The sequence below is a fragment of the Lygodium microphyllum genome, chromosome 5 (assembly GCF_053477565.2).
Source record: "Lygodium microphyllum isolate KBCC chromosome 5, Lygodium_microphyllum_v1.1.10, whole genome shotgun sequence".
Lineage (NCBI taxonomy): Eukaryota > Viridiplantae > Streptophyta > Polypodiopsida > Schizaeales > Lygodiaceae > Lygodium > Lygodium microphyllum.
In genome coordinates this window covers 24314773-24338857 of record NC_141139.1, presented here as the reverse complement: position 1 = coordinate 24338857, position 24085 = coordinate 24314773, and the positions used below count along the sequence as shown (strand labels likewise).

The 24085-nt window shown below is 37.7% G+C and overlaps 1 protein-coding gene across 1 annotated transcript in view; it reads right to left on the bottom strand.

The window, feature by feature from the left end:
• The window catches only part of LOC148035613 (uncharacterized), a 208995-nt gene that overhangs the window by 121533 nt on the left and 63377 nt on the right, over positions 1-24085 (bottom strand). The window lies entirely within an intron of this gene.

Sequence of the window (24085 nt, the reverse complement as noted above, 5' to 3'; positions counted from 1 at the left end):
GTGGGACTGCAAATCCGACAAAAGCCTCGAAATTTTTGGTGGGAATGTCAAAGAAATTGTGAAATTTCTTCGAATTGGTTGTCAATTTGAACTTTGGAAACAAAAATTGGCAAAACCCCCAAATTTTCGGCAGCACAAGTTGAGATTCGGAAAGAGATGGCCAAAATGGATAGGAAATTGCAGACATTTCAAAAAAACGCTTAATCTAAAAATGAGGGTTTCTGCACTTTTAAGGTTCAGAAAATCACACGCACGGCTGAGAATATCACGGGCAGAGGTGAGAAAATAAGGGGTCGAGCTGAAAACGGTAGCGGCTCCTCCAGAACAATAGCTCCTCAGGCTACGTGAGGACTGCAAACGGGATTGTGCATAGGACTACAGATAGGGCTGCACGCAGGCTGAAAACAATAACATCTTCCTCCGGCAAAGAGCTAGTTGACAGAAATAGAACCTTAGGCAGGGCGGCACCGTCTAACCGTAGCTGAATTCAATCCGCACATAGAACTTGCTGTGATATCAAATGTTGGAAAATGACAACCAACTATGGAGAAGAGAAAAGAGAGACAATGAGAGTACATTGAAGCAAAAGAGTAGAGTGTACTTGCTGAACTCAAAGAATGAGAATAGAAGGTACAAGATAGGTCTAAGATAGACCTAGCTCAAACTCAACTAGAGTTAACTAACTCTAACTCTAACTCTAACTCTAAAAGTGGTGACACAACTTATAACTTGAGTTGTGTTCACACTAAGAACTAAAAAATGACTAAAGACTAAAACATTGGGCACTACCCATAGAATTAGCAAATTCTAACACTCAGATATCTATGGGTGAGAGTGCGGGGTGAGAAGCGCACTCTGTATATCATTGTATACTATGTCTCTCCGTGATAGCAAGGACACCCCACCCAAGGGGCAATCACCATATGTAGCTTTGGATGAGAATATTTGGGAGTTTCTGAGGTAGGGAGATGTCCTCCTACTAGGAGACTTTAATGTCAAGAACGCCTCTCATCAAGTGTCTTGCTTTGATACATTTGAAAAGATATTATAAGAGCAAGATATGGCACACTTACAAATAGAGAGGACTTCCTAGGACATGGGAGAAGTCACAGAGAATGGGGAGATATCTTGTGGACATAGGAACGGCACATGGACTAGTCATCCTTAATGGCCTAGCTAGATACCCCTTATCAGGCTCCTTCACATGTTACTCCAATCGGCATCGCGTCAGCATGGTAGAATATGTACTTGCTCCACCGATGCTTATACCCTATATTCAAGATCTCTCAATCTCACCGTGTCTCCTTAGACTAGCAATAGATCATGCTTACCTATCTTTCACTATGGATCTCCAATTTATGAATGTGCAGACCCAACATACAACCCATCAATACCCGAGGTACTTGATCTCCAAAGAGAGAAGATATCTATGAGGCAGAGCTCATCAAACTATTACAGGATACAAGCGTTGGCATTCCACTACAAGAGCTCAACCAACAATTTATTGAAGCTCTACATAGAGCAACAAGAGCAGCCTTTTCAAATTGCAAGCCTACACAAAGAGCCTTCACTGGGGTGATACCCTGAAATAGATAGTATGACGATGTGTGTCACAAGACCAATGTTTGCTTACAGAGAGAGGTAGCATTGAGATCCACTACCCACAAGCAAGTATAGCTAATCATCAAACCTCTCATCTGGAGGAAGAAGAGAGCATTCCTAGCCCGGTTGAAGAGAGACTTACACCATTCGGTCCTAAGTAGGATTCTAGAGAGGCTTGGCAACTTTTTAGATAGCATTGCCCAGCCACACCCATTACATCCCCCGGTACATCGAAATAGTATACAACTAGTCTCTACACAGTAACAGGTCAATCTCCTCTCCCTAATCCACCAAAACCTTGCCCAAAGACCACCACCTTCTTTACAAAGAGCAAGGTTCATGAAGCTGTTGACAAACTTAGCTAAGGTAAGGCACAAGATGATAATCGATTAGTAGCAAAGCATCTGATTCATACTAGAGATTTGGTGGGAGAGTTCCTAGCTTACATATTTCACAAAGCCATGTGCAAATGCTTCCTAGAGAGTTGGAGCACAAACACCATTGTGCCTATCCTCAAGTTAGGAGATCCCACTACACCTACTAGCTATCAGGCTATTATGGTTGGATATACATTGACTAAATTATATGCCTTCATTCTTGAGCATGAGTTGACTAGATGGGAGGAGATATGCTGCTCAAAACACAAGGCTTTAGGAAGGGCGTCTCTATATTGCATCACATCCTCACACTCCGAGCGATCGTTGAGGAGGGTAGGGCGCATGGTCAACAAATCTACTCCTACTTTGTGGATTTCTGCAAAGCCTTTGACATAGTGCCTATAGACACTCCGAGCGATCGTTGAGGAGGGTAGGGCGCATGGTCAACAAATCTACTCCTACTTTGTGGATTTCTGCAAAGCCTTTGACATAGTGCCTATAGACAAATTGATACATACAGTACATGCTATGGGAGTGCCGAAGGAGCTGAGTTGGGGGTTTTGGACACTATATGAGAGAGTTGTTAGCAGAGTATGGACACTCCAGGGCCTTTCAGCTCCTATGCACTCCACCATTGGGGTGAAACAGGAATTCCTCCTCTCTCTAATACTATTTGGCCTACGCATTGATGAGATCATTGATTACATATCCCAAGGAGGAGATAAAGGAGCTCCACTAGCTAGCAGTTGGATACCTCTCCTCTTATATGCAAATGATATTGTACTAATAGCTCATTCCCCACAAGGACTATAGGGCCACCTAGATACACTACACTCTTATGCATTAGATTGTGGGCCCAAGGTGATGGTGTTTAACACTACACCACAATGGGCCAGGGGATTCATATACATATTTGGGGGCGCTATTTACAAGTCCCACTTTCTCTATGAGAGAGGTAGTAGATACTAAACTAACACAAAGATATGGAACACTAGGTGGCTTGGAGAGAATGTACTCACAGGTGCGATTTCAAGGAACCCACACTAAGTTATAGATCTTCAATACACTGGTCACATCCACATTACTCTACAAAGTACAAGTATGGGGCCCCAATCTTGATCACCACAGCCGATGAGGTGTCACATCTCATGGATGGAGGTCAATGGAGAGGCCACTTATATCCATGACTTCTGAGATGATCAAATTTAAGACCTTGGTGCCACATGAGATCATCAAAGCTAAGCTAGTGGCCACACCGATTGTACTAGAGACCCTCACCCAATCAATCACGTACATACACAGTCTATGGTATCTCCCCAAACATAGATATGCACAATTGGCTCTTGAGTGTCCTCTTAACAACTTGCCAACGAGCGTGACACTTCGTGGTGGTATGCACAAATGTCAACTTAGTTACATGGCTTTAGCATGGACAAGCTACCCTTGCACCAGATATGGCTCTTTGATACACTAGTTACATGGAAAAGTCAATATGCCCACGATAATGGAGGCATGTAAGGAGGAAAAGTACATAATGTATACATTGGTAAGGTGATTATTATAGAACACTGATCACAATGATGGTATGTGGCCGATGAGACACTTAGGATGTCAGTATGGAGCTGCAATGGAGCATACGTTCAGATGCTAGGTACTTTGAGAGAGTTTTAAAAATTTGGGCATAGCCATATATGCAGAAATGCACCAATGCAAAGGGAGCCGACTACTAGATATTCTAGGGTACAACTAGAAAAGTGCATTCCATCCACAAGCCACAAAGCCTAGTGACACTAGGGGGTCTCAAGGTGTGGCCATACTTTTTCAAGATGTCAAGCAAGTGATGCATAAAGATGAAGATGCATGCTACATGTGGATCAGGATACACATGAGGAAACCACAAGACATCTTCATTGCTATATGCTATTTTCCCCTTGCAAACTCCAACTACACCCGCAAGATGGGTCACACTTTGATATATTATATTAGAATATCATGAAATATGCTAGTTTGGGAGATGTACTCTTTGATTGGAGATTTGAATGCAAAAACTAGGGCCACACAAACAAAATTTTAGACACATGAGAATGCCATGTTCAAAGAGATTGATGTAGATGAGGTAAATCTACAAAAAATAGCCCACGATAAAGAAGTAAGAACCTACAAGACACACTAGCTCTATAGATTAGCCATTTTCAATGGTCTATCATGCTAGCCAAGATCAAATGCCTTGATATCAAAAACTTTGAGATCTGGAGAAAACCGATCAGGATAGCACTGGATCGTGCCATCTTGACCTTTACAATCTCTTGCGAACACATTAGAGAGACAGCACAATATCTTTCCATGCACCCCATATAACACTTTGCAGAGCAGATTCACAAATACATTGGAGTATTAGTATCAGTACTATTATATGCCAATGATATTGTTCCAATTTCATACTCATGGGAGGGCTTGCGGTATCACTTGGATACACTACACATTTTTTCTAGAGACAGATCTCACAATGGATCTTGGAAAAACCAAAGTCGTGGTATTCAACACTTCAACAAGATAGGCGAACCAATCTATGTATCAGTGCATTTGGGGAAGATGCAATGGAGCATGTGAGAGAATATGTCTACTTAGGGGTCGCTTTCTCTAGCCCAAAATTGCCCACATACAATTTCAAGATCCTAGTACCAAACTATGGTTGTTCGACACTCTAGTCACACAAACTCTTCTGTATAGAGCTGAGATTTGGGGTTGCAGCCTATACCACAAACAATTAAACTTGCTTACCGACAAGATTGGCCTAGAGAGAGACCATTATGATGGCTAGAACCATAAGATATCAAGCTCAACACGTGCGGATATTGATGATGAACTGCCTTGTTAGATAGGTCTGCACGTCTACACTTAGCACATCAGTGGTCATTATGATCCTCACATAGCCACTAACTTATTATATTTAGTTTGGTTAGTTACACCCACCTACAGCTCGCATAGTTATAATGCATGTCAATTAGTATAGTTAGTTATGCACTGTTTGACTTAGTAGGCCACTTTCCTTTATGGTATATCTTATCTATACTTTGCCCACATTGCATTGTGTGTGGTAGGAGGAAAAAAAACCAACAAGAAAACATTTTGGTCCCCCATCTCTTTTCTTGTATTCTTAAGTGAGCTTTCTCTTATGTGTATTGTGTGTGTTTGGTGCAATAGCTCAAGCAAGTCCCCCCACCACACGATTCGTGACATGGTATCAAAGCGGCACCACTTAGAGAAGTTGGTTTTGAATACCAAAGTGCAGGAGAAGAAGCAAGGATTCAAGCAAGCAAGCAATCGGTAAGAACCTCTCCTATTCTTTCTCTCTTTTCCTTGGATAGTGCCTGTGGAGACGTTGGAAGCAAGGCGGAGCAAAAAGCTCTAATTACTGTGAGATTTAGTACACAAACAAAATAGTGCATATTTTGCAAATGGGCCCTTTAGGACTTTCTTGCTGTGTTTTTGGCCATCTAAGATCATTTCGATCCTCGTTTTAGCTCTGCAAGGTTGGGACTACAGTTTCAGAATATACTATAATTTCAGCTGTATTGGCCATTTTCCAGTATACATGTTACAAATTTCAAATCTATAAGTTCTGAGGTGTTTGTCAAGTAGTAAACATAAGATTTATCTGCAAACAAGTTGCAAATTATATGTATTATTGAGCAGTCAGTAAAAAAGGCTGCCCCGTTTATTGCTATGCACATTTCATGGAGGGTTACAAAAGCTTTGCTTACTGTTTGCTACTCAATTGTGCAACAACATAGTAGCAAGGAAACAAGAACGAGAGGTCTTGAGGGAATGGGAACAGGGCCCTAGGAAAATTGGAAACGTGAGGGGGAACAACTTGTATCGTATACATAATACACATATACCTAAATTTATTCATTCATATATATCTTGCAAAAGCTCTTTAAAAGAAAAATGTACAATTTGCAAAACATGATAGTCTAGTCCATAGATGATTCATGAGTTGCATCCAAATGGAATATAAGATCCATAATAAATGATAATCTAAGATCAAACTAGATGAAGGAGTCAAGAAGTATCAAGATAATTGAAAGTGACACAAGCACAGAGAGACACACACACACAGAGAGAGAGAGAGAGAGAGAGAGAGAGAGAGAGAGAGAGAGAGTTGTATACCTCTTTAATTGCAACAATTGATCCATGCATATGATTATGGAGGGTGGTAAAAGCAATGATCCATAAACATGCAACACAGGTGAGATTTTTCTCTCTTTTCCAACAATTAACAATGAAGTCCCATGTTTCCCGTCAGTGGAACAATAACTTTAGAAGAGTTCCCCTTTGAGTTTCTCTTTACGTTCCCCTAGCCCTTTCCCTTGTTGGGCATTTCCCCTTCAGATTCCCCCATTCCCTAGCCTTTTCTAGAAGGTGAAAAACATTCCCCCATTCCCAAGGGGGTGAAATGGCATTTTGCTTCTATACCCATAATGGTTGAGAATAGTGGAAATCCAATCATTGAGAAGCTAGGACAAAAACTACCCATTATGAAAGTTTCATATGACCAACTTCCTTATTCAAAAATCCCTCTACGAGTTCACTTCAGGTGAAGAAAAGGAACTAGAGTATAGTAGCCAGGAGTTTTCAAAACAACAACGTAAGAAACAAGTTTCAAACAAATTTCCTACAATGTTAATTCTTAGGAAACATATGAAAATGTTTCTCATCTACATGGTAAAAAATATGGATTATAGAATCCGTATACATGAAATACTCAAAGAAATAATCCTACCTATCCATTATCTATATGAACAATATTCAAATTGTGCACTATAAGTATACAAAAAAACCTTCAAGAAAATTAATGTCATTGACCATTTCTAAATCACATTTTAGTTTATAACTATTGATATCATTATCAATGGCTGTCAACATGATATTTTAAAGAAAACATTGAATACCATTTTAAAACAAGGATCAAAGTAGCAAATATAAATAAAATCATAGAAGTAACAAAGTGTCAAACAAGTCCAAAGTCTCATGAACCTTGTTAAATATTCAATATATAAATGGATTATGGAAACTACTAAAAGAAAGTCAATCCCAAGTCCTAGACAATGTATCATGAATCATGACTCATGCTGAATGTCCTCCTCACTATCCTCAATCTTCTCATCCTCCTCCTCCTTATTGCTAGAGTTTAAGCTCTCAAGTAGATCCTTATCAGTAGCTATAGCAACACTTGTGCCAACTACATTACAAGTATGTGTTGTTGTATCTTCCAGCTGAAAGAGACATCATAAGCTCCTCATATTACAATCTTGGGCAATGGACACCCTATTGGCTCCAAAGTTGACGCTCCTTTCGGTATTTCTTTAACTTAATTGAAGAAAAAGTTGATGTACAATGTGATTTTCCCAATCTCTTTTGGTATTCCAACTCCCCTTCCTATCCAAAGTGACCAACAAGTCTTCAATCTGATTTGCCCCTTGATTCGAGCAATCAATTGGCCTTCACCCGCTTTGATAGAGATGAAAAATGTCCCAAATTCATAGATGCGTTGATCCCTCCACTTGAATTTGACGGAGAACAACTTCAACCCTGTTGAATCCAAGTCTTGGAGCTTCCAATTTCTAGCACGCTTCCCGAAGTTGCTGCTAAGTCCTAATTTATGCTAATGCAAATTGGGGTTTACAATAAACAAATCTGAAATTTCACTGCCTCTAGTAATCTCAATGTTATGATCTTCGGAGCAAGACTGTAGAAAGGCTGGGAGATGAGAGAGAATACTAAGAAGAGAGCAAATTTAAACTTTCTTTGTAAAGAACTAAAGAAAATCAATCATTTACTACTACAGCCCTATCTCAATAGCCTGTAGATGCCATCTCCTGCTGCTGATTGGCTTCTCCAACCCTTAGCTGCCTTAAAAGGTCCTCCAATGGTTGCAGATCTAAACAGCAGCATCTTCTCCCTCTCTCTTAAGCTGAATGCACTAAAAATGCCTCTCTCCAACCTCTAAATACGTTTTTCAGTCTTGTATGGGCATTTTTGACAATCAGCCGCCTTCCCAAATGGTTTTTCCAGCATTGTGCATAATTAAATAATAATGTTCAATCTTTAAATAATGGGAATTAATCTAACAATTGTTTCGATACCTAGAAAAATAATCTGACTAGGACAAAATTAAATTGGCTATAGGCAACTTCCATTCCCGAGTGTCTCTATGTCATCTTTGACTATCAAATTGGCATTAGTACGTACCATTAAACGCCACTTCTCTAATACCACCAATTGACACTTATGGCCAAATGAATGACCTAGGCCAACTGGCACCAGATACCACCAAGTACCTATGCGGCATAACTTACAACTTTTGCCTTTAACATTCCGTAATTTCCTCGGGTCTCGAGCTCGTAAATTTACTCTTAACCCTAGTTACACCTCACACATGCAACATTTACTTAGCCATGTGATTGAAAATTAATCCACATGTTAAGTGAGGCTTCAAAAATACATGTCTTCATGACAACCCTCCCCCTTAAAATCCTTGCAATCATTCTTGGTTATACTTCGAGATGCATAAAAAGCAAAATAGTAAACTAGAATTTCCACAAGGTATCATAGTGAACACAACATTATGCACTGCTGCTCAACCATTCCATATGCCCAACACATGTTGAAAATTACGAACCAATCGTAACATAATATAAGGCTCACAAAGAATCTCAAAAACATTGTCAAATTATCATGTGATATATCTATTTCGCGTGAACTCGACTCATCTGGCAAAATCAAACTATATCATGGCATAACCAAGCATAAACCATGGCTGAAACTATCAATGGCATTTACTAATATGTTATTGTCCATGGAACCAAATGTAAACTATTGAAAACTGAGCATAATCTGATCATAAACTGATCACTTGTTGCTGATCTGAGAACTGATCACAAACTACCACAAATGTGACCCCAAACGGATCACAAACTCATTGCAAAAACTCACCAGTAATCAATGTAAAAACTGATTACAAAACTGGCCATTAATGGTTCTCAAGCTGATCAAAAACTAAGCTGAAACTTATCACAATTTGTCTCAAAATTGAGGCAAAATTCATGTCAATTTGATCATAAGCTGATGCAAAGGTATAGTTCCAGTGCCCGGGTGAAACTCATACTCATCTACATATATCTCACAGTGACTAGTACACTAAGTAGTGACTGCATGGCAAACATACTATCAGCATAGTACCTTGGACGCATGCTGAATGCATCCGAGATCCACTACATACTAGAGTTGTCCATACTTCCAGAAGTGGAAGTGCTACCTCCCCCTTGAGCATCAAGCAATACTCTGAACCCCTGCTCTACTGAACCTGATAGAGCCTGAACTAAAGTCCGGTTCTGACTAAAAGGCATCTAGGTCAAGTTACAACAACTAAGGATGGTCTACTAAGTCATCCTCTTTCATCCATTCGTAAATAATTCTGAAATTTCACTGAGTATCTCCTAGAAACTTTACCTTTGGCATTTCCTTCCTTATGTGCCAAAATCTACCAAGGTACTAAAATCTCATTCAGCTCCTTAATCTCAAGCTCAATTCCAGCAGACGTATTCTCTGGCACATCATCATGAAAGGGCCTTAACAAATTGCCATAAAAAGCATTGTGTATCTGTCAATGTGGAGGTGATTTCAGCTGATATGCCACATCTTAATCTTTTCCAACACCTCAAAGGGCCAATAGTATCTCATACTCAACTTTGGATACAATCTCCCTCTTCCTTTCATCTTTTTCGGCCTTGCCTTTTCAAAACACAGCAATATATAATTGCCCTTTGCAAACTACAAAGCACGTCTGTGGTGATCAACTTTCCTCTTTTGCTTTTCTTGCGATCTCTAAAGTACATACTTTATCTTTGCATAGACTGCATCCAAGTTTTCTACATAATGATCAACCTCAAAAAACTTATCCTTAGTTTGCAAAATAGATGATATCTTCTTACCACCCTCAACCACCTCAAATGGAGCTTTGCCCGTAGAACTATGCACTGTGTTGTTATAAGCAAACTTAACCAAGGGTAAATACTGCTCCCACTGTGTCTTGTAGGCTAAAACATAGCACTTTAAAAGATCTAACATTGTGGGATTTGCTTTCTCAAACTGACCATCTATTTGCGGATGGAAGAAGGATGACAATTTTAGCGTGGTACCCATATTCTCAAACAACCCCTTTCAAAATAATTAGTCATCCGAGGGTATCAATCACCAATAATCGACTTTGGCATATCAAAATACTTAAAGATATGCTGCAAAAACAATCGTGTCATATAATTAGCCTTTATTTTCTTCCTCACTGGAATAAATGGGCTTGTTTTCTAAACCTACAAATAATAGTCCATATTCTATCATTCCCTGTAGGTTTCCTAAGAATCTCAAAAATAAAGTCCATTGCAATGATCTGCCAAGGCCTATCTGGAATAGACAAGGATTGCAACAAACGTGGCATCTTTTGACTATCATACCTTACCTTCTAACATACAATACATGTACTAACAAGCTGTTCTACATCAGATCTCAAAGTTTGCCAATAAAAATAAAGGACCCCTCTTGAGGACCCGAGAGTATATTGCAACGCGGCACAAAGGCAAGGAAATATACAAGAGCACGAAAACACACAAGGCACAAGGTTCACGAGCAAGCGGTTGGCGCTATCGACATTCATTCCAACTCAACAAGACACCGTGGGTGAGAGAAGGGCTAGAGCGGCTCACATCCCTCATAAAATAGCATCAATAACTCTATCCTGCATATGGAACAACATGACTTTCAGTGATAACTCTGAGCCTTAACAGCTTTGTAACACACAGTCGTTCATGCATCATCAAAAATCCATCTCTTAGCACAAAGTGTTCATGCCTTTGGTCATTGCAAAGCTTATCATAAACATTAGCAAAGTCCGAATCAGCAACATATTGCTCTTTCATGGCATCCAACTCAGTGTGATAAACCATGTTGACGGCTGAAATTTATGGCTTACATGATAATGCATTAGCCACAATATTCTCTTTACCATCAATATGTACAATTTGAAAGTAAAACATAGAGAGAAAATTTGCCCATCTCATATGCTTCTCTAACAACTTTGTCCATGTCAAAAAGTACCTCAAAGTTTGATAGTCTATCTGCACTGTGAAGTCAACTCCAATTAAATAATGTTTCCACATAGACAGTGCATGAATTACAGTCAAGAGCTATTTCTTATAGACCTCCAAATTCTTTTCTACACCATCGAGAATTCAGCTCTCATAAGCTACAACACGGTCATCCTGTATAAGAACAGCCCCAATGTTGCTACCACAAGCATTACGAATGACTTCCTTAGATCGGGCAACACAAGCATAGGATCCGAAGTCATCTTTTCCTTCAATTTTACAAATACTCAAAAATTTTACTGCAGTCTATCTAAATGGCACATCCTTTTTCTGCAAAGTATACAATGGAGATACAATTTTAGCAAGCTCGCATACATACTTCCTATAGTAAGAACATAAACCCAAGACGCTGCAAATCTCATGCACATTTCTCAAAGGTAGCAATGATTGTATTGCCTCAATCTTTCCAAGGTCTATGTGAATGCCATCAACAGATACAATATGTCCCAAAAAAGTGGATTTCATACAAAAAAAATTCACTTTTCTTATCATTGATAACCAGCCTATGCTCATGCAATTCATTGAACACAATGTCGAAGTGTTTTCTATGCTTTGCCTCATTCTTTGAATAAACAATCATGTCATCAAAGAGACTGTCCATCATCCGATTAAAAGTGGTAGGAGCATTCATAAGTCCAAAAAGGCATAACAAGAAACTCATACATCCCAAAAGATGCCTTGAAAGCTATCTTAAGCACATCTTTTGGTCTAATGCATAGCTAATGATATCCACTTTTCAAATCTATACGAGTGAATATGTCTACCCTTTGAAATCTATCCATAATATCATCAATCCAAGAAATCGAAAAGCGATTCTTTATCGTAATCTTGTTCAAAGCACAATAATCGATGCATATACGCCAAGAACTATCATTTTTCTACACCAAAAGTACTAGAGAACAAAAAGGAGATGAGCTGAATTGAATCAACCCTTTATCTAATAACACATTCACTTGACTCATAACCTCTTGCTCTTGTTGGGCTACACTGACTCGATATGATAGCTTCTTAGGTGAGCTACTTCCACAGATAAGGTCTATGTCATGATCTTCTGTCCTAAAAAGAATGTAATAGCAATGCTACTTGTAAGCCTATCTAAGGAATATGCATATTTGAAATATTTATTTCTTACCTATAAATCACTTAACCTTGAAGACTGTCTATCTTTGATTCTTTTAAAAAAGAATGAACTTAAAAGCAAAGTTGATCTATCTACAAGCAAGGACACCGTATTCTTTAAAAAGAAGGATCTCAAGGAATTCTACCACTATAGAGAGAAGCAATCAACATACATTTTCAAAAATGACATGCAATCCTTCTCTAACTTAGACATGTTCCCAACATTCTCACTATCATCTTTATCCTTAGTAAAAACCAAGTACGCTGAAAGACAATTTTTCATTACTTTATAAATGACAGCTACAAATATAGCACAGACAGATTCACCCTTCAACTTTACATCAAGTGTGAGCACTTTTCCCTTATACTGAATACTGATCTTTTTTGCACGAGAATCAATCACTGCATGCCTACGATGACACCATGGCATCACAAGCAACACATCACAACCCTCTAGCGGAGCAATGAAGAACTCTTTGTTGTCTACATATCCCTCTATATGCAACCGAAGCTTTTCAATGAGTAATGTGACAAGCTTTGCATGGCCTTACATGCCATTCCAACTTTCCCTATGGGTCCCATCTTATCCTTTCTAATGCCTAAATGGGTTGCCATGTCAACAAAGATAAAGTTGGCTCATGTACCATTACCAAAGAAAATCAATGCATACAGATCCCTAATTTTGCCCCATGCTCTGCGCAACTAAATAGAATAATCATTGGACTAATCATTAATAACATCGAGTACCAATCCCACTAGCGTTTTGGGCTTCTTTCCTTCAGAATCACCTTGATTTTTCTATTTTCTAGCTTGCTGTCTATTGGAACAGTCCCTTGCAATGTGACCCTCCTGTCCATAAATTAAACATTTATTTGCAGTCATCAATTCCCTATGTTGTGCCAATGTTTTCGAGCCCTTTCTTTGTTGTTTTGGCCTCTTTTAAGACTGATTTTCAGATTTTTCCCTTTTTTCAAACTTAAACAACTTTTTATTCCGTTTCAACTTTCTCCCCACCCTCTAGGAAGCCCGAATCCTTCCCCCACTGCAAAGCATCTACTGAAGCAATAATCTCTATGAGCTGAGACATGCTAGATACAGTGAATTTAATGCAAAAATCCTTGATTCCTATGGGCAGTCCACAAACATATTTTTCCACTTACTCATGAAGGGATACGAGGCAATAAGAAGTAATAGAGATAGCAATGCATCCCAAAACTTCTCATTATATTGCTCCAAATTCTTACATTCCTTAGCATCTAGCTTATTCCAAGCTGTCATGATGTCCACCTCAAAGGTACTTATCAACCAATTCAATGCAAACATTTTCTTTAATTGTATCCACATTCACGGTGCTCTATCTTATATCAAAAGAGTGGACCACCACTCTAATGCATTCCCTTTCAAGAAAGTGGCTACCTTTCGAATCTTCAAGGACTCTGTGAAGTTCCCCCCTAAATAGACTGCATCAAACTACTGAATGAAAGTCTAAGCTTTCAGTCTCTCTTGTGTACCATTCAAGGACTCAAACTTCGTTGCTTTTTCACCCTCATCATAGTCTTTTGCTGCCTCTTTGGGTGTCAAGTTATCATACCCTGGGTACTGCAAAATGGGTGCATTTGCTGAATTTACATCAAAACCAACGCCAAGCGAGCATTGGCATAACCAACATTCATTCCGTAAGCCCCATAAGCATTCGGGCGTGCAGATGCAATACCAAACATGCTCAAATACATTGGGCCTTGCACACCATGCCTTGGTTGCTGCATACCATAGGGATTTGTGCCATACATTCCCATTTGCAACAATAGCATGAAAAATCGTGCTTCCATCAAAGTATTCCAACTATCCCATCATAGCATGCATGCCCGGCAGTCCAAAATCCATTGGATTGGCACTTCCATGATAGCCTTACATTTGCATTCCTTGCCTCGTAAGTATCAACTCTTTTGTTTCATTACCATCTTTGGGAGCTTCAAATGAAGGCTTTGGCATTACCTTCGGTGCACCTTGCTGTCCCAAAGATATAGAGCATGTCTTCTTCTTCTTACCTTTACTGTCCTTCTTCAAAGCATTTAAAAATCGGGTAAATGGATCCCTTGTCAATTCAGCAAAGAGATTTGCTGATATCATTATCCGATTCTTGAACTGGTGATCAAATTCCTCTTCAATTTGCTAGTCATAAGCATCATGATGCCTTGAAGACCCTGCATCTTGTCTAACACCAACATTTTCAGCTTGCTATCCATGCTTTGAGCCTTGTCTAAGATCAAGCATTGCATTTTCTTCATTCCCTTTTGTGAATGTTCATACAGAGAGGCATCATCACTACATGATTGCATCTCATTATATGCAAACATATTGCTGTAATTTCTCAGCTAAGAGCAAAATCCAGCACTAGCACAAAGCTTTGGCTTGCATCACTACTTGATTGCATCTCATTATATGCAAACATATTGCTGTAATTTCTCAGCTGAGAGCAAAAATGAGCACTAGCACAAAGCTTTTGCTTGCAATGATGTGCCTTGTGCCCACCAACCTAAGGGATTAGTGGTATCCCGGCAATGGAACCATGAAACCAACCTTTCTTCCATGGATGGGTGGTCATTCCCTGATTACAACCTAGTTGAAGCATCAACATTTATTACAAATCTAAGCAACGCAAATTAACTTACAATCTTGGGCAATGGATACCCTGTTGGCCCCAAAATTGGCGCCCCTTTCAGTATTTCTTTAGCTTAATTGAAGAAGAAGTTGATGTACAATGGAATTTCTCTAATCCCTTTCAATACTCCAACTCCCCTTGCTGTCCAAAATGACTAGCAAGTCTTCAATCTAATTTGTCCCTTGATTCAGGCAATCAATTGGCCTTCACCTGCTTTGATAGAGATGGAAAATGCCCCGAATTCATAGATTTGTTAGTCTCTCCACCTGGATTTGGCTGAAAGCAGCTCGAGTCCTGTTGAATCCAAGTCTTGGAGCTTCCAATTTTCGGCGCGCTTCTCGAAGCTACTGTGCTGAACCCTAAATTCTATTGTTACAAGTTAGACATTACAACAAAGAAATCTGAAATTTCTCAACCTCTGGTGATCTCAATGCTATGATCTTTGAAGCAAGGCTGTAGAAAGGCTGGGAGATGAGAGAGAATGCTTAAGAGATATAAAATTCAAACTTTCTTCACAAAGAATTGAAGAAAATCAGTCATTTACTCTTGTTACCTTGTCTCAACAACCTATAGATGTTGTCTCCTGTTGTTGACTCGTCTTCTCCTGCCCCTAGCTACTTCAAAAGGTCCTCCAATGGCTGCAAATCAAAACAACAGCATCTCTTCCCTCTCTCTTGCAAGCTGAATACACTAAAAATGCAACCTCTAAAGAAGTTTTTCAATCTTGCATGGGCATTTTTTACGAGTGGCAACCTTCCCAAATGATTTTTCCAACATTATCCATAATAAAATATTAATTTTCAGTCATTAAATATAGAAAATTAATCTAATAATTATGTTGATGCCTAGAAAAATAATTTGACTAGCTAATAATTAAATTGGCTAGGCAACTTCAATTTTCGAGTATCTCTGCGCCAACTTTGACAATCAAATTGGCATTAGGTATCATTAAACGCCACTTCTCTAGTGCTACCAACTAAAACTTATCACCAAATGAATAACCTAGACTAACAACTGGCACCAGATACCACTAAGTACCTATGTGGCAAAACTTGTAGCAACTTTTGTCTTTGATATCCTGTGATTTCCTTATGTCTCGGGCTCATAGATTTGCTCTAACCCTAGTTACACCTCACATGTGCAACATTTACTTAACCATGTGATTAAAAATGAATCCACATGTTAATTGGGATTTTAAAAATACATGTCCTTATAATATTCAACTTCACATTTTACTCCAATGGTACTGAAATAGGCTTATACGCTATCATACTATATTTAGACAACATATCCAAGCCATAATGCCTTTGGCATAGCCATATACCATCATCACATCTGATTATCTCAATACCAAGAAAGTATCTTAGCTCACCCAAATTCTTCATCTCAAATTTCTTTTTTAAAAGATTCTTAACTTTAGCGATCTTACTATCACTGTCACCTGTAATAATCAAGTCATCCACATAGATGACTATGATAACTAAACCTGCATCTCCCTTGCTCATATAAAATGAGTGATCAACATCAAAAATATAAAAGCCAATGTTGATAAGATACTCTCCAATCTTATCAAACCATACTCTACGTGCTTGCTTCAGTCCATAGAGTATCTTCTTTAACTTACATACATATGTTGGATACTCTAAATCCTCATAATCTACGCGCTACTCCATATACACCTCTTCTTACAATTCACCATGCAAGAAGGCATTCTTTACATTCATTTGCTACAAACTCCAACTTTTGGTTGCTGCCAAAGCAATCACACATCTAACAATTAACATCCTAGTAATTGGACTAAATATCTATTTATAATCTATACGATATGTTTGAGCATAGTCTTTATAACTAGCCTAGCCTTATACTTGCTAATAAAACCATCTACATTATGCTTGATTTTATAGACCTACTTATAACCAATAGCTTTCTTACCCTTAGGCAATAATACTAGATCCCAAGTCTTATTGGCATCTAATGTAACCATCTCCTCATTCATTGTTACATCCCAATGAGCATGACCAACAGTATTCTCTAAATAAGTGGTCTCAGCATCCTCAATCACCTTTATCATATAAGAATAATGCTAGGTTGCATAATCTCCAAAACCAAATCTTTTAACAAGATATCTAACCCTACTAGACCTGCATACCACTAAAGCAATCAATGGAGCCTTCACATTACCATGTATTATCTATTCTCCTGGTAAAATCCCAAATGACTAGCAAATACATCATTAATATCTGATACTTTTTCCTTCCCTTTACCTTTAGCTGCAATACTAGTAGATATACCAAAAGATATAGGACTGCTCCTTAGTCTCCCAAACCAAGAGCTAACTGTAGATGTGGTACCAAATGATGTTTTTAGTCCACAAAGGCTTCGTGATTCTTGCTTTTCTTTCTGTCATAACTATCATAATCATCATCATCATCCAATGACTCGTCACTAGATGCATACCAACTACTCATCTCATCAAAAATAACATCCTTGCTCACTCTAAACTCACCTGTGATAGGGTTATAAAATTGATACCATTTTTTCTCTACAGAGTAGAGAATAAAAATGTGTTTTTCAACCTTTGGATTAAGCTTCTTTTGTAGCTCATCTAACACATGAATATATGGAATACAATCAAATACTTTCAAATACGACACATCGAGCTTCTTGTCTATAAAGCATTCTTTGAGGCTCATTCCATAAACTAAAGCTGTGGGAGTTTTGTTCATAATGTAGACCACAGTATAAACAGCTTTTCACCAAAATGTTTTGACAAATTTTTTTCAGCCGTCAACGCTTGTACAACTTCTACAATATACCTTTTTTTTCTTTCTACAACCCCGTTTTGCTATAGATATATATGCAAATAAATTGTCTCTTTATACTATGAGATCTCAAAAAGTCACCAAACTCATTAAAGAGGTATTCTCTCCCTTCATCTAACCTCAAGCACTTAACTTTTCAGCATGTTTTTATTTCAACAGTAGCCTTAAAATTTTTAAAGCATTCAAACACATCACTCTTTTTCTTCATAAAATACACCCACAGCTTTCTTGAACAATCATCAATAAAGATGACAAAGTGTTTACTCCTACCAAGAGATATGTTTTGTGTAGATCCCTAAACATTTGTATACACAACATTAAGTATATTCTTGTTTACATCTCTATTATATGGAAAAGATTATCCTATCTACTTCGCAAAGTGACATGCTTTACAAACTTTAATAAAATTCTACAACTCTAAAAGCACACAACCCTATAACCAACCCTTTGAATTGCATTAATTTCAACCTTTGTACATTTACATATCCAATATATTTGTACTAAATTTCAACGTCTGCAACCACTTCTTTGCCTTTAGCATACATAGCAACATTCCTAGCAAAAATTCCAACATCTAAAGTGAACATGCGACCAACTTTACTTCTTTTTGCAACCAACCTATACTTATTATTAAAGTCTTTTACAAAATAACATTTTGTATTCAATCGAACTGACAGCCCTTGCTTTACCATTTGATCAACAAACACTAAATTCTTTATAATGGATAACACGTGTGAAACATCTGACAAATTCTTTGTCTAACCATCATGAAAAGACAAGGAAACCTTTCCAATGTGTGAAATTGAATTACATGAATTATCACCGGTCTGCACACGACTTAGATTTTGTAAATCTTACATTTCTCCAAAACATTCAACATGGCTGGTCATATGATTAGATACACATGAATCAACATACCATATATCATCATATATCCCCTTTCTAATAATAGTATTCATCATATGCTACATAAAAAACAAACACTCATTTTTGTCTCCATTCTATCGTGAATATAATGCAAAATTTTCTTATTGCAATTTACAGCTACAGATATCATCCTTCTTATCATAACATTGAGTTGCAATATAACCTATTTTGCCACAATAATGACAAACAATACTAAAATTGCCAGAACCTCTGTTTTACTATCCACCTCTTCTCTTAAAGCTTTCCCTGCCTCTAAATGTTCAACAGCCTCTTGAAACTTGTATTTCATCAAAGTGCTTGTTTAACTTGTTTTATTGGTTATTACTAGTACATCCTATACCACGACCTCTTGAAGAGGATCTGTCACGTCTTCTTCTTAAACTTGACTAAAATGCTTCAATATATTCACTACTACTTTCAGATGATTCACCCTGCATATTGATCTCTTTAGTAAACATGAGTAAGACCAACTCATCAAAAACTGAAAACAGCTTCTGTACATACATAAAAGTAACAAACAATTTCTAGGCATTCTCGTTATTAAGGCTACCCAAAGTAAATGAAACCAAATCATCATTATCAAGAATTACATCAATAAGTACTAAGGCATCTATAATACTTTTCACCTTCAAAACATACTCATTTATAAACATCTTTCCTTTCTTCAAGGTATTCAACTCTTGCTTGAGTTCAATCTTTTAAGTGTTTGCGTTTACTAAAAACATATCCTTGAAAATTATCTTAGTTGCATGTGAAGTTTCTTGTTATCAATGGTTGCAAATAGCCAATACTACATTTTTGTCTTTATCATTCTATTCTTTCCACGTCTTTATTCTTATGCAGATATAAAATTACTTAGTTTTAGTTCCTTTTCTTCACCTGAAAGAAACTCAAAAAGACATTTTCTAATGAGAAAGTTTGTCACACAAAACTTCCATGATGGATAGTTGTTCTTGTTCACCTTCTCAATGATGGGATTTCCAATGTTCTCTAACATTATTACAAATTTGATACAAAGCAACAAACAAGCCTTCTGTAACTTTTTACAATAGATACATAGCAATATACTAAACAGTCTCTTTCACTGGCTACTCAACAATACTTGTAATCTCCAATCAACCAGATTGTAAATAAAGCTTGTATTTAGAGCAAACACCTTGGAACTTACAAGTTTGAAATATCTAATCTATATATCCACTTTCGATCGACACAACCGAAATCGCAGTATACCTTGAAATTGCTATCTGTAACCTTGTAGATCTAAAATAGGGCCCGAAATGGCCTCAGATGGCTAAAAAGCAACGGTAAGGCTTACCTACAGAATTTACAGTGCTCTGCTCATATACAAAATCTCACAACAAATTGAGATTTTCACTCCATCTTTCTTTCGGTGCCTCCACAAACACTATCCAAGAGAAAGAATGAAAGAGTGAAAGAGCTTCTTACATGTTGCTTTCTTGCTCGAATCCTTGCTTCTTCTCATTCACTTCAATCCTCAAAACCAACCTCTCTCAATGGCATCACTCCAATACCATGTCATGAATTGCATGGTAGGGGGAGTTGCTTGAGTTGTTGAGTCAAACACACACCATACACACAAGAGAAAGCTCACTCAAAAACACAAGAAGAAAAATAGAGTCAAAACGTTTTGATACACACAATACAATATGCACAAAGTACAAATAAGATACAACATAAAGGAAAGTAGTCTACTAAGTCAAACAATGTATAACTGACTATACTAATCGATTAGCATTGTAAATATGCCAGCTGTAAATAGACGCAACAAACCAAATATAAAAAATAAGTGGCCATGTAAGGATCATAATAACCACCAACATACTAAGTGTAGATGTACGGATCCATCTAACTAAGTGATCCATCATCAATGTCCACACATGTTGAGCTTACCATCTCAACAGGAGATGTGGTAAATCCTCTTCAAGAGGTCATGATATGGATCGTGCTCGTGGTAATTAAGAAATTAGGTTAAATCAACAATTTAGTGATATGCAAATTTCAAGAGACGACGATAATTTTAGAGATAGGAAAAACTCTAGAGAAAGATATAAATGGCAGAACAGATATTCTAGCAATTCTGATATTATCTGTCATTACTATAGAATAACGTATCATATTCCTTGTACAATGATCTGACAAACTGTTTATCAAATATTTTACATGTGTCATCCATCACAAAAAATTTAATATTTGTTGATCAAATGATAGAGCAAGGGTTATAAGTTAAATTTAATGCAAAGGATTGTCTTATTCAAGACTTTAATAATAAGTACAAGTTGATAACAAAAGAAAGTAGAGTTGACCGCATGTTTATCTTGGATATTGGAATACCTGCTATATATGTTGTTATGTATACTAAAGACAAAGGTATAGTTGCAGTTACCAAAATATGGTACAAACGTATCAAACATACAAATCTGCAAAGGCTGAAATTAATACAATCGAAAGGGTTGGTTATGGGTTTGTCTATATTTAGAGTTGTAGAATTACATAAAGCTTGTGAAGCATGTCAATTTGAAAACCAAACAAGGCAACTATTTAGGCATGATAGAGATGTGAACAAGAATATACTTAATATTGTACATACAGATATTTAGGCGCCTATTTAAAATAAATCTCTTGGTAGCAATAAGTAATTTGTTTTAGCCATTGATGATTGCTCTAGAAAACTCCATATATATTTTATAATAGGAAATAGTAAAGTTTTTTAGCACTTCAAAACTTTCAAGGCTATTGTTGAAACAAAAATAAGCTTAAAAGTTAAATACTTCAAATCAGATGGAGAGAAAAGAATACCACTCTAATAAGTTCAATGATTTTTTAAGGTCTCATGGAATAAAGTGACACTTTATATGCAGATATCCATCACAACAAAATTGAATTACAGAAAGGAAAAACATACATATTGTAGAAGTTACACGAGCATTAATTACTAAAAACAATATGCCCAAGCATTTTTTGTTTAAGCATGTTCATACTATTGTCTACATTATGAACACGTCTTTCACAACTGCAGATCATGGTATGACTCCTAAAAAATGTTTTACAGGCAAAAAACCTAATGTATCACACTTGAAAATATTTGGTTGTATTGCATATATTGATGTGCCAGATGAGTTAAGCAAGAAATAGGATCAAAAGGCCAAAAAATATATTTTCATTGGATAGTCTATTGAGTAGAAAGAGTATTGTTATTATAATCCTATTAGTGGCAAGTCTCAAGTGAACAAGGATGTTATTTTAATAAGATGAGCAATTGGTATGCATTAAGTAGAGATGCATCGGAGGATGTTAAATATTATGATAGTCATATGTAGACAGAAAAGAAAGAATCACAGACTCTTAGTAGACCAAAGGCATCATCTGGTAGTAGATCTACAGTCAATCCTTGGTCTCAGAGACTAAGGAGCAGTCCACATCTTCGAGTGCATCTACTAGTGTGACAGGTAATGACAAAGGGAAGAAAAAAGTGTCAAATGGTAATAATGCATCTACTAGTCATGTGGTTCTTCTATAGATGCAAACGCAGAACATGCTGAAGCTGAAAACTACTCCAGATAGTGAGCAGCAGCAAGGCAGTCTATAGGGATGAAAACGCAGCAATCTACCAAGTTGTAATGATCCGGAAGCAGCTTGGAACACTTGAACATGGCCTGCAGCAGTCAAATACAGGGCTGTAGTGATGGCAACAACAGCAGCTGGAACCAAATGCAGATGCGGGCAGCCTTTTGGAAGATCATCATAGCAGCCCTAGATGATGAGGAATGAGTAGGCAGCAGCAAGCGAAGGAGTTGACAGCCATGTGATGATGAGCTGGGGATTGACTCAAATGCAAGTGATAGTCAACCTAGCACACTATTTATAGGTGAGGAACTAACAAACAATAGGGGAGTTTCTTTATGGGACACAAGCCTTAGAGTCTAAAACACACTAAGTGCATTTGAGTTTTGGGGCTGTTTAATGAGCTAATGAAGATTTATTGTGTAATGCACCTTTTCTAGCTTAAGACTTTTGAATTGAGATTTGCACATATTACACATTTTCTCCAGGGCACATCAATGTGGGACCATCTTTGGACCTCTAAAGTTACCTTTGCAAGCCAATTGAGGAGAGCATGTATTCATATATATTACACTTGTTAGAGTGTAAATGGATAGATCTATGATGCATTTGGTCTCAAGTTGGTGAGAGCAATTGAGACAATATATCAGAGATAAGCTTAAGCTCATTCAAGAGCAAGGGATATGAAAATCAACAGCATTGAGAGAGTATTGGTCTCTGATAGCACGTCACTTGTGATTCGTGAAGGCTTGGAATACAAGGGGGTGCCAACCTTTGGAGATTATTGTGTGTTTTTGGCCATACAAGAGCATTATAGCTCTCGTGTTTAGTGAGTCTTTTAGCTTATTTGTTGAATCTATTTCATATGTGCAAGCCAGTTTACGTTCACTATCCTTTAGATTAGTTCAGAAGGCTAGCTTCTTCCTCAAGTCAAGCTCTATATCTCAACCTTCAAGCTCTCTAGGCCAACCTCCCTATCCTCAAGCTTTCTATCCTCTTCTCTACCTTCTCTACCCTCATCCTTGATTCCTCTTTACATCTACCCTCTCTAGCCTCTCTCCTCTATCGTGTCTTACTCTAACCTCAAGCTCGTCATCCTCTCTAACCTCAACTTTCAACCTCTCTACATATTACATATTGGCACCATCTTTCCATGAATCTATTACCCACCTCCTCATCCATCTGTCAGTTGGAGAGTGGAATATTCACCAATCCCGACATTTCCAACAACATCTACCAAGATTGTTGTCTGAAGTATTTGATCTTGTAGTGGAAGGGTATTGTAAGTGTGAGTGAGAAGGTGGTGTCTCCAAATTGTGTTCTCTCCAATAGGAAGCAAGACACCTCTCCATCCATCTCTAAATCCTCTATCATGCAAGCTTCCTCCAATTTGTCAAGGAAAAAGCCAGACCAATAGGAAGCAAGACACCTCTCCATCCATCTCTATTTCCTCTATCATGCGAGCTTCCTCCAATTTGTCAAGGAAAAAGCCAGACCAATCACATTCAATCAAACATGACAACCATGTGGCCCAAGACAACTACGATTATTGCCATGCTCTCTCATTGCAAGTAGAGATTCAAGGGCTTGTAAGTTAGAGCCCCCCAAATACAACAACTTGTATGCGCCTAACTAGTTTAGCCAAGCTCCTAAACCAAAATACCATCAAAATCAAAACACTTAGCTGGTAAAACCAGCAATGGGTACCATCCTTAAGTTCATAACCATAATACTCAACATCTTAAAATCATGGTCAATCTTTCAAAGGCAAGACAAAAGTAGTCCACA